Source organism: Lolium rigidum, unplaced genomic scaffold (genome assembly GCF_022539505.1).
Source record: "Lolium rigidum isolate FL_2022 unplaced genomic scaffold, APGP_CSIRO_Lrig_0.1 contig_57496_1, whole genome shotgun sequence".
NCBI lineage: Eukaryota > Viridiplantae > Streptophyta > Magnoliopsida > Poales > Poaceae > Lolium > Lolium rigidum.
Window position 1 is genome coordinate 5,366 of NW_025901009.1, and position 12,301 is coordinate 17,666.

Below are 12,301 nucleotides of genomic sequence, written 5' to 3' on the forward strand. Positions count from 1 at the left end.
CGAAAAAAGACATAAGGCTTATGTTTGTATTTTCATGTAAGTGAAGACATTGTGGGAAACATAATAATATCATGAACGTGGCTCTAAGAATGCATCAGGCAGAACATACAAGGCAATAGAGCCAGAATGGGCCAAATTGGTGTGAGCAACGAAACACGCCCTTAGCTACCTTCTGATTGGTGTTCCCGTTCACCCCTGCGTGAGACGTTATGTGGTACTCACTCCGGTCTCTTTTAATTGACTTGGATTTAGTTCAACTTTATACTAATCTTCTCTTTCTTAATAGATGGCCCCATTTTACTGATCTCACAGCAAGCCACGTCACCTGATTAACAATTTTCACGTCGGGTCGCTCCGTCCCTCCATTCTTCATACGTGGGCTGGTGGGCTGGTCCGACGTGCGGCCTCCTCCTCACAAATGCTCATGAAGGCATCATATAACTCCCAGCATTCAACAACTGGAAACTCCCCACGAGGCTAGAACTCATCCGCCGCCTCCTCCGGGTTAAAAACCAGGGCATGCTTCCATCTGCATCGAGCACGCCGGCCTCCTCGCGGCGCTACCTCTGCCCGCGGCCTCCAAGCTGGTACCTGGCCGCCCCCCATTTCAATCCTCCTTATTAGTTTTTTTCAATCCCTCAACATGTCTTTCAATTCTGCCAGGTTGAGATCCGGCTTCAAATCTGATTGACGTTTTTTTCTCGGCGCCCGATTTGATTGGATTCTGCCCTGTACTGGCTACGGACGGATGAAGCTAGGAGACCTGTACAGCCTACATACGCTCAAGAGATCCGGCTTCAAATCAACATGAAGTTTTTTCCTCTGCGTCTGATTTGATTGGATTCTGATCTACCTCAATCCCCCAGATTTCTTTGGATTTATTGGATTGTGGATTTGCTCGCTAAAGCTAGGAGGCCTGTACCATCTATGGACGCTGCGGAACACCTAATTGCATCGGTACGCAAATTGTAATCTCCTAATCTTAAATTTATTACGTTGGATGAGCACATCCATCATCTATTTTCGTAATCATGCATTGGTACGAAAAGCTCTAATATCATGGTTTTAAATATTCATTTACATTGGATGGGCACATGCATCATCTGTTTAAGTAATCGTGATCTTATTGTAATGCATTTGTATTGTGAAATTTTCCCTGAATTAATTAAATGCATTGTGATTTGCTCTCTTTCAATCTTCCATCAAAGTACCCAGAACAACAGTACCTGCTTCTTTTCAATACGCCCGTGTGTAGTTCCAAAGATAGATAGCTCTGAAGATTATGAAAATACCACGAGTCATATTGGTAGGAATTCTGTCTCACGCAGTCCTGGATGACTATTTCCGTCAGTCACAACCAGTTGTTACCCCTCAACTAAACCATTCTTCTTCCAATAACCCGCGCCGTCGCGCCCACCATAGGAATAGAGGTTAGTAAGGGTCAACATGTCTCATATTTACCGATATACTTATCAATTTATTCAATTGCCATGAGCTTCATATTGATCAAACTACAACAGATATAGAAGAACGGTCAGTACGTCGAAGATTAAATGAGGAATCATCTACATCAATTCTTCAAACACCAACATATAGGATGCTTTTATTTTTCTGTATTTACTCTTTTTCTGTTGTTGTAAGGTACAAGAAACACTAGGAACATCGCGTGATTCTGCACCCTTTGACGGTCAGTTGTCTACTATCCTTGATACAACAACTAAAGTTATTCTAGGGCACTAAGTAGGAGAGGCTGACCAAGACATGTATACTGCTCCAGCGGCCATCATGGTTGTCTCAAAAGGCAACTACTCTTTGTGATTATCTTTGAATCGTCAATTTCCTCTATTATTGTTAGTTTTTGTTTATTTTTTTCATGCCTTTTCCTTGCCATTGATGATATTCATCTCTTTTGTTTCAATTCATTCTCTCCACTTAAGTAGCAATATCTTTATTGTTGTGCTATTCTTGAAAGGAAGGAGCAGTAGAGAAGGCTTCCATTCATTTCGTCTCAGGTTTATACAACTTTGTTTGGCAGTGTCCCTGGGCATCATGAGCATAAAAAGCCTAGGGAGTGCCTATACAGCAGCTAGCTGTTTTTTCAATTAAAAAACAGACACTTTTTATGCCCAATCAAAATATGACAGCTGTACCACTCAGACCCTCAATGAAAATGATACAGTTCACAAAAAAGGTGTCTGTTTTCTGTCCCCTAGACAGACAGATTTCATTTCAATTGAGTTCCAACGGCTCATTGCCTCAGCCCACATTAAGGCCCCAAAACGTGCAAGCTAACTGCTCAAAAAAACAGCTAACATGAAATCCCTGTAGAACACGTAACTGCAGCTCAACCTTCCTGTCCAGCAACAGCAAGCAAAGAATCCATGAGTTCACCCACCCAATCCTTCCAGGCAAAAGAAGCCGATGTTTCTTTCTGCAAAAAAGGAGGAAAAAGAACATGAAGAATCAGATCTAGGACTCCAAGCACAGAATAAGAAGAAAGACAAACAGATTCTACTTCGGATTCTCTGAAATCTCTGAACAAACGGGTATGTTCCTGAACGCCCTTAACACCTATCATATTCGTCCTGTCAAATCCCAATTCAAAACTATTGGCAGATTAAGAACTGTTTTAGCAAAAAATATGTGTACTAACAAAAGTTGCCTTCAGGACTGTTGAGACAAACCTGGCTTTACACCTGCTTTTCAGAACTCTTGTTTTAACTACAAACATAACATATACAAATTACTCCTCGCAATCAACAAAAAAGGTGCAAAAACTGAACTAATACAAGAACAAAACACACACACCATTATACTGAGACAAATAGTAAAGCCCACCAAAGAAAATGAAGAAACCAAGGTAACTAGCATTTAACCGATGAAAACAAATCAGCAAGGTCATCAAAATTTGTTGCCCTCACAGTGTAAGTTCCCCGATGAGCCGACACACAGAAATACATATTCAAGGTGAAATTGAACATATAGTGGCGGATGATTGCTGAATCAAGTGACACTTACCAGGTTTGGTGGTGCCTGCAGGTTAGGGAGCTCATGCAATTTCCGTTATGGACCAAATTGCTCATTCAGGTTTGCCGCTAAGTAGCATGTTGTTGTCTTATCAGAAAATCTTAAGATGACAAACTGGTATCTTCTGAGAAAGCGCGTAAAAAATAAGGAAAATCAATTAGACAATGATCCAAGACTCTGCAAAATAAGAGATATACAACTGAATTTCAAAGTTTGGAACAGAGTTTTAGGGGCTAAAGCATTACTAAATTGAATCTAATTGACACTAGACAATACTCAAGCAGGGGCGGATCTTAGTTGAAACAAAACCGGGCTATGGCCCGCCCAACTTTAGAGATTTCCTGCCTACATATTGGTAATTTTAGCCCAATAGCAGCCCATTTTAGTCATTTTAAGCCTGCTGGCCCGCCCAGCTTTTCCTGGCAAGCTCCGCTAACTCAAGCCAATAATTGACAGAGTTTTAGGTAGCTCTGACTGACTAAAGGGACATGCATACTACTACGAATCTTATCATGTTTTCATAAAAGGGGAAATATTTTGGTATAGAAGGTGCCAATAATTTTGACGCTGGAGAAGAAAACAGAGCCTCCCAAGCACATCACCAAACTAAGTATCTACTCATGAGCTACCTAGGCCTGGTCGCAAGCCACTCACCTAATTAGCTACACAATAGTGAACTACACCTTCGGTCTAGGAAAATAAAAAATGTTGAATGGTGATGAACATACTCAATCACTAATTCTGAGCATACTGAGATACTAAACAAACAGAGATACTTAATAGTCATGCTTTCAAAGAACCTAAAGGTAGACAAACTGAAGGACGAAAGGCTAACCGATAAAATAGAGACTTAAAAACTAAAATAAAGATGTTTCTTAATTCTTTCTTTAGAAACTCAAAGAAACAAGATACTGAGAACGGCGGAAGAGACAACTAGTGGGCTGGAAGAGAGACTTTAACATTGAACAACTGAGCTAATAAGATGGAATGAGAAGTTGAAAAGCTCAGGAAATGTAAAACTGATGCTTAAGAAATAACTGTGAACTTAAACATTGAATAACATACTGAGAACTTGAGATAATAAGATGGACTGAGAAACTTAAGCATTAAAGAAATAAGCAGCTCATGATATACATTAAGAAATAAAATGAGGCACAAAGATTCTGTGAGAAACAAAACTAAGTGAGAGGAGAAAATGATAACTTAAGAAATATATAAGTCATCAGCCTTGAATATTCATTCATCAATAAGTAAGATACCGACATACTGAAGAAAAAAATTGTAGGATCTTAACACTCATAGAAGGCTGGCAGGGTAAATAAGATAGTGCTCAGAAAATCATTGCTAAACTGAAACACTGAGAAATAAGAGACTGAAAGAAGATAATTCTAAAAGACAGAGACTGAAAATAACAATAAAGAAATAAAGACTTAGGACACTGAGAATAACTAAAACTCAAGTTGCAAACTAAAGACTTGGAAACTGAGAAAAAGAAAGAGTGGGAGAGAGAATGAAGACATATTACATAAATGAAAACAAAGAGAATAAGATAACCTCGAAAGACTGAAATACTGAAAAAGAGAAAATGATCAAACTGAAATAATTTGAGGAATGAGGACAGAGGGAATAAGATAACCTTAGAGATTGAAAACTGAAGAACGACCGAGAAAACTCATACTCAACACGAAAGATAAGACTGAAAAGAACGATCGAGCAAATAAGACTGAAAATATGAAATAAACTGAACAAATAAGACTGAACAAATATTTGCTAAACTGATAAACTGGAAATGATAAGACTGAGAGAAGACTGACTCAACAAATAAGACTGAAACTGAGATAAACTGACACACTAAGCTACTAGAAAGAGAGACTTAAGACTGAACAAATAAGAGCTACAAGACCATGAGAATGAGAAACAAAGGAAATGAGGAAATGCTGAAATAAGAGAAATAAGGACAGAAAAAATACAACATACATATGAATATCACAGGGTTATTCAATGATGCAAGGTTCAAACTAGCATCTATCTAGTAAGCCTGAAGACATGCAACCTCCGTGACGCTACATCTCTCTGAACCATCCAAAGAGAACTTCAAGTGGAAACTTTAGAGTTTAATGACCAGATCACTATGTCAATGGGGTTGGAATTTGTGGCCCATGGCGGCGACACACAATCTATGTGACGGCGAGGAGGAGGATGCTAAGCTGCACCTCACGCCATGTTCCAGTCACCGCGGTCCAATGCCAGATTTAGATAGCATCAGGATGCTGCCTTCGTGTGAAACTGGTGCCTAGCCAAGGTAATTTAGGCTATGTGATTTGCATTTCAGTTCTGAAATAGAAATTATGGAGGGGTCTGCTTTAGTTCAGTAGCACTGGTCGCTTGACAGCTAACTAACACACAAGTACAACAAGGGAAAGGAAATGAGGCAAAAGTATTATACCAAGTTCAACACCACAATTTCCATTATACTATGTATATACAATGCTGATACTAGCATCCATCTAGTAAGATGAAGACACATACTACACAAAGAACTGAATAACCCAGATTCTACATGAACAAATCATCACCTTATCATCTTCAAAACCTGGAATTTATCACACTCAACCTACACACAAAAACCTCTGAAACCTAAACTAGTTCCTACAAACTGAGCATGTGAACACAATACCCTGAAAAATAAACATCGCATTACAAAAATCATCATGAATACTGAACCCCCATATCTGACTAGCTACCTCCATCGATCTGGCTACCTCCACATACGAATCAACATCTAGATATCTACATCCACTTACAGAACCACATCACCATCTACAGAAAATCGTCAGAACAATGAGCAGCATGTCCAACAATCTAGCGCCCAAATAATCGAGCAGTACAAAAATAAAAGGACCGCTACCTCCACATGAATCCTCAACATCATCTGATGCAACTCAAAATCAAACGTAGAATCCCCACTCCTACTCACCTGATGCAGCTCCAAAATAGACGACGAATCGAGAAACAAAGAATACATCGGAAAATTAACCATCTCGCCAGCGGCGAACATTCCTTCCGCGCTCGCGAGTGAAACAGAGAAGACAGAGGAAAATTACGCATCTCGCCGGCGGCGAACATTCCTTCCGCGCTCGCGATTCGCTTACCCCTTCCCTGTTGGATGGAGAGACACGAGCCGCCACTTTTCCCATCGCCGCTAGCGGCGACCGCGGCGTCAATGCCGCCCCCGACGCCGACCGAGCAAGACGTGGCATCCCTGCATCAACCGCCCTAGGACCACCGGCAGAGCACGACACGCCGTCCCCGCAGCAACCGTCCCCTCCAACGCCGGCCGAGTAGGATGCGGCGAGGCCGCGTCCTTCTCTGGCATGCGTCCGCATCCTCAGTTCCTCATGAGACAAAGCTCTTGGCCGCTTCATACAGATAATGAAGTTGAAAATAAAAACTGAAAAGGAAATGAAGAAGACAAACAAGACAGATTGCACCGAGATTCGGAAGCTCAAAAAGTGTCTGTTTGCCAATTGCAAAACAGCTAGCTGTTTGTTAGGAAAACTGAAAGCCTAATATATACTAATTCTATGCTTTTAATTTTCTTTTTTGCAAAAACGTTCATATTAAAGCTGATTTAACAACCCGTACCCAATTTAAGGCACCACAACATATCTCTCTACAACAGGAAGAACAATACCAGTTAATTTGTCCATATCAAAATGCACATACAACTTTTAACACACACGCCTCTCCCATCAGCGATACATGGAGCAACAATGAGAGGCAAAAACAGATATTGCAGTCAACCATACATGTTTGCTTATATTTCACGTTGCTACATTCATGCACATTTCTTTATATCGAGCACACTAATGAGGCCCACCGCGTGAATACTTCCTTCTTCACCTAATCGACAAATAGAAGTTAGCAAGATATATGCCGAGGGAATACAAAAACTTGTGGACATTATACCGCCCCTGCATCTAACTTTACAAGAGGGCAAACAAAGGGACCTCCAAGTGCTGACATCACAAGAATACTTAGATCAGATCATACGCCCTTCACAATTGTTTACATCAAAAATGGAAAGAGGCATGCCAGGACTATCCTTTGTGGCGACAAAAAGATCTACAAAGACCTTGGATAGTAAACAATGCACTCATCAAGTACTCAGGCCATGCAATAGGATTTTTACTGACTTTTGAATAATGAAATGTGTTGCTTTACATCAAACCTTCCAAGCTATAGATATGAATTCTTATTATATACATCGCTAATAAATCCCGCCGCAACGCGCGGGGTATCATCTAGTGAGTCAATTAATAAAGACCAGAGGGGGTATGTCTCATCGCCCCATCTACAGACAAAGACTTTACCTATCACCTATCCAAGTCCCCCAACTGGTTTTTTCCTCTAAATAATCCATGGACCACAAGTTCTTCTCTGTGACAGCACTACACTCATCGTAGCTGCTAACATTTTCATGTGTGCCACCCAGCCTATCGTCGCTGGCAACAATAGAGGAAGACAACACTGAAATTAAAAAATCATGCGGTAAAGGCAAAGTAGTTTGGTGTTACGTTCCTTAACCTCATAAGTCTTTAGCAGACGTGAAATTCAAAATGTGATGACTTGTGTATGGACAAACCTTTAAGATACAAGGCTAATATGAAGTTTAAGTTATTTTCGTAGAAGGTGTACATAGATATATGTTCATACCCATTCTGAAAGTTTTAGATAATTTCAAGATATTTTCACGTTATAGACCAAAGCATAAATAGCATGTATTTTCCATAACACGTTTTTTAGGGGACCATAACACGTAATGTAGCATGGATTTTTTCGTAACACAACCTTTGGACACTTTATGCCATGCCAACCCCAAGCTTGTTCAGGTTTAATTAGATGAGCTTTTCACTGTTCATACCGAGTCATCTATATATGTGGCCAGTTAAGGGATATATGCTTTGCCGGTTGGTAGGGTTTCTGCACAGCTCTCAGGTTTTCATATTGTGTCTCCTCAATTCGGTCAGCTCTTTGGGCGCTGGCTTGGCCGAGTGACAAGATTAGCAACAATATAAACTTATTCAATTCAAATGCTCACTCTAGCTCTAGTGTAAAATATATCTAAATTTATTGAACTTGCAATAAGTATTTAGTGCCAGAGGGAGTATCTGTTTTGGCACTTTACATATACATATGGAAGAAAGGGTACAAATGTGATGCTTCTAGAAGCTACTTAAACAGTTGACAATTTTTTCTCTAGATAATTAAGGCGTGCCAGTTTGAACTCATTAGTGTTCAAAAGTAAATGATAGGGCGGCTATACTTATACTACTACTTTTGTAATACTTCAGGTTTGCTGCAGCGAACAGAGATTGGTGACCATCACAGTTCGGAAGTAGATAAAAGGACAGTTCAATCAGGGAATGTTCAGAAAACCGTCGAGAAGATTAACAATCCTTGTTGGTTTACTATGTATATGTTTCGCGCAATTTTAGGCATGCTATGCTAACTTTCTGTCCAATTGAGTTTTGTTTTTCACTTTTAGATTCACACTGTGGCTAAAATGTCTAAATTTTATCTGTGTGATGTACGAATAAAGCGATCATGGATCCATGCTATTTCGTAAAATTTATGTAATTTAGAATGAAGTTTTTCATAGCGTCAAGAACTAGATGCCGAACTCAAGTTCGATGAACCACTCACGTTTAATAGGTACAAAACAAATGTAAATAATGATTTCATGCAAGTTGAATTCGATTGGCATACACATTTAAACATATAAAATGTTGCTTATTTGCAAATGTGAGCCGCAACAACTGATGGGTTTTGTCCTAGTTACATATATAGGGAATAAATGAAATAAATGTGATGCTTCTACTAGAAGCTACCTACACAGTTGATAAATTTATCCCTAGACAATTAAGGTGTGCAAGTTTGGACTCACTAGTGCTTAGGGGTGTAAACGGATCGAATCGGAGCGGATATTGATCAGTTTTGAATTCGATTGCGGATATATCGGACAGTTGATTCGAACCGGAAACGGAGCAGACTCGGTTCGAAAATAAACATAGTCGGATATATACTTTCATCGGTAGATAGTTATAGTTTTTAAATTTTTTGAAAGGGTTTTAAAATTTTAGTCTTGTGTAGTTAAGAAAATAGAGACACAATTTACGTTAAAACTTAAGAATTGATAGAATTTAGAGCCAAACATGCTCGCAAATTGAATTGGAGAACTCAATAACTACTAACCGTACCTTGTGAATTAGCCTTGGCTTTTGACTCAAAAATCGGATTATCCGGTTTCAAACCTTCTGATTATCCTAATTAAATATCGGATAATCCATATCCTCGTGCTATTTGCCATACCATATCTTATTCCGTATCCGGAGCACCACTTCGAAATCGGATATCCTTATTCACCGAATTCTTTAAAATCGATATGGACACCTTAAAACGGATTCAGGGCCGGTTTTGGCGCCGAAATTATCCTATCGATTTATACCCCTACTAGTGTTGAAAAGTAAATGATAGGCCGGCTATACTTCAAATGTTTCTAGGAATATAAGTGCGTACAAGAATATAACCTCTTTTGGTCATAACAACTTAACCCTTTCCATGTTTTTTATACTACATATGTAATCAAACATTAGGTTTGACGCTTTGCTGTTTTATAAAGTACGGAATATGTTTTAGTGGGAGACGATGTTCCCGTCGATAGCGAGGCGTCCATGATGACTTCGTCAATATGAAGATCTACCGGTCAGTTTCTCGACTCAATCTTCGGAGATGCTCATAAGGGTAGGATATACGTACGTGTGTTCATAGGGGTGAATATATGTACGTAGTTGTGAATGTTTGCATTGTATATGTTTCCCCAAAAAAAGTGAGCACGGACAAAAGTTGGATACAAATTAAATACACTTATGCGTGAGCACATCCATTTTACTGTGTGCTGTATTTTCGCCGTATGTTCTGATGTTTTTACCATAAAAATGCATATTGTAGCATAACTGTTTGCTAGTACCGATACATTTATACAAATTCGCAAACTTCACCACAAGAGTGCACTACTGTGATCTTAGGGAAAATAAATAGAAATGTGCTTATACACATGGTATACTTTTGCTGTTCGGCTCATATGATCCGCGTTATTCAATATTTATTTACTGGGCTTTAATTTTTCTTGCTTTATCAAAGTTATATTGAGTGTATGAGAAGGAGGTAGTACTATTACTTGGTTAAGTGCTGTGAATGACAAGTTACAGCTTAATTAGCACCATGCTGCCTTTCCGAAAGACGAGAGCACTGACGATATATATAATGTTTGCGGCGGGCGGCGCCCGCGAGTTTTCTTCTCTCGGCGAAGTGATCGGCGAAATTAAAAATCAAAAAAGCATAGCTACGTATTACGGGGATTGAGCTGCGAGTTCTATCGGTACGAGCAGAAAGCAGACATATAGAATCAAGTTTTCAGAGGTGCTTCGATCTTTCTTCCACAGAGTAAAATGGGAATTGAGTCTGTGTAATTTTTTTTTCGAAAAGGGAGCATCGCCCCAGCCTCTGCATCAGTTGATGCGCACGGCTTTTCCTTTATTAAAATTACAAATACGTAATATTTAAAGTTTACAATTATGGATCAGACAAGGTCGATACATGTAACCAAAGAAACATCAACCACATAAAGAAACTATCCATTTGATACTCTGCTAGTATGCTGCCACCCAGTAGCCTGAAAAAAGAAGTCCTGAGCAACCGTCAGCAGCCGGCTGCATCCAGTAACCATAGCCTCCCGTGATCCTTCTGGAGCAAGAACACCCATAGCTGAATCCAGTGGGTAGCTCGGCGAATAACCTGCAAAAAATTGGTCCCCTACAATGTAAATTCTACATGTCCAAATGGACCAACACAAGGCTGAAATACCAACTCGTATCCTAGCCTTATCATCCTTGCTTACTCCATTTAACCAGTTACCATACATATTAGTAATATTAGTTGGAGCGAGAATGTTATAAGCAAAATAAACCATGCACCACACAATCTTTGCAAACGGACAAGAAAGAAACAAATGCTCGACGGTTTCATTAGAATCACAAAAACAACACTTTTGACAACCATTCCAATTCCATCTAGCCAAATTATCTTTAGTCAACAAAACTTTGTTATGAAGAAACCACATAAATATTTTAATTTTTAATGGAATTTTAAGTTTCCAAAGGTATTTACGAAGAAATCTAGTATGCTCATTCATCAAATCAAGATACATAGATTTAACAGTAAAAAGACCAAAATTCGTTAGTTTCCATACAAAGGTATCCGGCTGTTGCACTAAATTCACTGAAATTAACCGTTGATACAAATGCAACCATTCATACCATTTGTGATCATTTAAACTCCTCCTAAAGCATATATTAAGAGGAGTCTGAGCCAAAACATTTGAAACTAACACATGTTTATGTTGAACAATATTATAGAGAGACGGGTACTGCTGCGCGAGAGGCATATCATCAAGCCATACATCCTCCCAAAACCGCACAGTTGAGCCATTCCCAACTTTGAACGCACCTCTAGTGAAAAAATCTTGTTTTGACACGCATAAGACCTTTTCAAAAAGGCGAGTCCGTCGGTTAAACTTCCACATGAGCTAGAGTTTTGTTCTTAAGGTATTTGTTGTGTAGCAATTGTTGCCACATACCATCCTCCGTAAGAAGCTTAAACATCCATTTGCTGAGTAGACACTTATTCTTTAGCTCTAGAACCTCAATACCCAGTCCGCCTTGATCTCTTGGCCTACATAGTATATTTCATTTAGATAACCGATATTTCTTCTTATCATCGTCCGATTGCCAAAATTAAAGTAGTCAAGTCTTTTCCTAACCCCTTTCGGAATTTCCAGAAAAGAAAGCATAAACATTGACAGACTTGTCAGAACCGAATTAATAAGGACCAACCTATCACCATATGAGAGTAATTTACTCCGCCAACATCCAAGCTTGGAACTAAATCGACTCTCAACAGGATTCCACTCCGCATTTCGAAGAGTCCTGTGATGAACATGTATTCCGAGATACCGAATCGGCAAAACACCGGACTCGCATCCCATAATTTGCATATATCGATACTCCATATCCTTTGCTTTACCGAAACAGAAAAGTTCACTTTTGTGAAAATTTATCTTTAGTCCCGATAATTGCTCAAAAATACAAAGGATCAATTTCATATTAACTGCCTTTGCAATATCATGTTCCATAAACAATATAGTATCATCGGC

The 12,301-nt window shown here is 39.3% G+C and overlaps 1 long non-coding RNA gene across 3 annotated transcripts; it reads left to right on the forward strand.

Moving 5' to 3' along the window:
* The first annotated feature begins 466 nt into the window (after positions 1-466).
* Positions 467-8,568, forward strand: LOC124681849. Of its 3 annotated transcripts, none has more exons than XR_006996062.1 (4): positions 467-587; positions 664-957; positions 1,642-1,788; positions 8,382-8,568. It is a non-coding gene; the product is annotated as an uncharacterized LOC124681849 (long non-coding RNA). The 3 variants fall into 3 exon arrangements; XR_006996061.1 differs by having other exon boundaries at positions 1,642-1,687; XR_006996060.1 differs by lacking the exon at positions 8,382-8,568 and having other exon boundaries at positions 1,642-1,997.
* Positions 8,569-12,301: the final 3,733 nt, after the last annotated feature.